Source organism: Fopius arisanus, unplaced genomic scaffold, assembly GCF_000806365.1.
Source record: "Fopius arisanus strain USDA-PBARC FA_bdor unplaced genomic scaffold, ASM80636v1 scaffold00120, whole genome shotgun sequence".
In the NCBI taxonomy this organism is placed as follows: Eukaryota; Metazoa; Arthropoda; class Insecta; order Hymenoptera; family Braconidae; genus Fopius; species Fopius arisanus.
Window position 1 is genome coordinate 171,109 of NW_011887859.1, and position 2,980 is coordinate 174,088.

Sequence of the window (2,980 nt, forward strand, 5' to 3'; positions counted from 1 at the left end):
CCGTGGGGTCCAGGGGCGAAGCCCCCGTGGGGTCCAGGGGCGAAGCCCCCGTGGGGTCCAGGGGCGAAGCCCCCGTGGGGTCCAGGGGCGAAGCCCCCGTAGGGTCCAGGGGCGAAGCCCCGGCGGGGGGGCCTGGGGGGGGCGAAGCCCCCTCCCACTCCCCACATAACACATTAGATGAAAATTTGAGAAAAGAAAAGATGATTTTAATTTCATGGGGAATCGAACCCTTAACCCTTTTATATGTCATAATAAATAAAGAAATTTTTTTCTACAATGCATTTAGTAAATTATTAAAATTAGCATTTTTAAATATTTATTATTAAGAATTAAATATTAGAATTTTTCCGGAGATATTTTTTCCGGGGATATTTTTTCCGGGATATTTTTTCCGGGGATATTTTTTCCGGGGATGTTTTTTCAGGGATTCACTGGGGGGGATGGACATCAAATGAGAATGGGGGGGTGGGGGGCGGGGTGAATAATTAATCGGGCGGGATAGTAGACATAAGTATTATGTATTTCAATCAATGGCTGAACGTTTAAATATAGGAAACCTAACAACAAAATCCAAGGCCTTCACTTAGTGAGTAATCAAGGGTGGGGGGTAAAGCCAGCCAGCTTGCGACACACAGATAATTAATACAAGTAATGAGAAGAATAAGATAGAAAGGAAAAGAGAAGGACAGGGTGGAAGTTAATTACTTAACAACGGGCAGAAGTTAGGGGAACGCTTGCACTATCAGAGTATAGGGGGATTGTTATGATAATTGCGGCAATTATATTACACAATTACTCTGATAATTATTGTATTTTGTGGTTCACCGTTGGGGGGTGGGCGGGAATAATATTACAGGGGGTTCGTGAAGGTTTGTTGGGGCAGGAAAGGTACGAAAGGGTACTCACGGGGATGGCGTCTACTCTAGTCCTTCCTCCAAACTCCCTCAAAATCCTCGGGGCACGGGAAATTCCTCCAACAAAATAGTCCTTGTCCTCCTCGTCTTCCCTCCTAGGTCTTTGGCACAAATTCTCCGCCAAAACTCTTCCACGGATTTCGCCAAGCACTTCCTCCACACTGACTTCTCCCAATCTTCCTTCCAAAACTATCTCACGACAACGTCTCCAATAATCCAACGATATCTCCCCTTCGTAAATCTGTCACAGTAAACTCTTCCAAATCTCTCACAACTAAATCATTACTTCCGCAGGGGTAGCTGTATAACGAGTAATGGCTTTCCCATACTCGTGGTTATTCTTCCCCGATTATCGGTAATAATGGGGGTCAATCGGGGACACTCGTCATCTGGTGTCCTCGTCCTAATTATTAATCGTTCCGGGATTTCCTTCTCTTCCGGGGTCACGTGGTGTGTGATGTCTCAGTGGGGCGGTTTTCTCATCTTCCTTCCGTGTGGCGTGTGCCGACGAGTGGAATGGCCGGGGGGGGGGGCGTTTTCTCCTTCTCTCGGTGATGATGTTTTCAGCGGCGTGAGTGTAGCGATAAGGGGGTCGTGGGGCAAGGGAAGGAATATTCTTGGGAGTGGGAACGGTGACAGGATTTCTAACCTCGTCGCCTTAACATTTTAGAATACTTAAAATTGATTAATGCTAAAGAAAAACAGTAACTGATAGGGGGCGGGGGAGGGGCTAAAAAAGTGCCTCGTCACAAGTTATGGTGCAATTGAATATATCCAACGTAAATAATAAAAATATCAAGCAGATTATTCAGAATTGGAAATTGAAGGCGGTGCCAACAACTTCCGTTTCTGTTCTTAGTAATCAATGTTCTGTCAATACTGCTATACTTCATTGTGCTATGAAGTGTGGTCACTATACCTGCTTATTGAGAGACAATCTAAATATTTGGGTTCACATAGACGATACAGTTATTTCAAAACGTCGATGGCCACAAAATGGAAAAGATGTATGTATATTATTTGTGGAGAGAAAAAAAATGAAGATCTGAAAATATGAGAACAATCTGCAAGCTCATCCATTGTGATTAGGACACCCTCGATAAAAGTGAATGTATATGTCTAAAATCTGTCTCAGGCCCTTCTTGCTGGGTCGACACGTCAGTAATTTTGAGGGAAACCAATCTGAGCAGTTATACGATACCTCAAAATGTTGATTATCAAATCCAACCCTTTGAGGGCTATTGTCGTTCATTGCACTATAACGTATTCCCATGCAAATTAGGGAAAGACGTAAAATTGAGGAAAAAAATCTATTGATTGATAATTGACAGATAATTCATCTTGTTTATCATATTATTGTGAAAGCAATTGGTATGCTTGCAAAAAGCAGTGAAATTCTATATAATAATCACACCAAAACTTTTTTAAAAATATGTTCCCGAGTGGAGTTTTTATTGTATGATCATATTTTCCCAACAAATATTCTCAGTTTTCTTCACAAACAAATACGTGTAATGAAAAACACGCCAAGTATGTCGTTCACAAATCATAATGATTCGAGGGACTTAACATCTCAAGTGAATGAACCTCGCAATGTAAATGAATGGAGAGGTCGCCATTGGAAACGCTAAGGCACAAAAAGCCCTCTACAAATTGCCGGCTTGAGAATACGCATAGCTGATACATGTTGTCATATGCCCATGTGTGAGTTGACTTTCATTTATGTGCGAGCACTCTTAAATTAACGATCTTGACAAAACTAGCGCCACCAACGGTAACTAGCTTCGCCAATCGCCAATTCGATTTTCGGAAAAAAGTCCACTTGACGCGCCTGCTCTTCTGTGTATACCTCAAAAAATGCACATATGGGTAATTGAATAGTTCATATATGGTATTAGGTAGCATTATTTCATCGTTCGGTAACGACTTTATTCAATCTGGTGGCCCGTTTCTGACTAATTTCTTAAATCAGGAATATTTGTCGGTTATGTAGCGGTTGAGGTAGCGTGATGATTATTTCGGTAGCGGAAATGGGCCGCAGGTATAGGGGTCATTAGGTAGCTTAG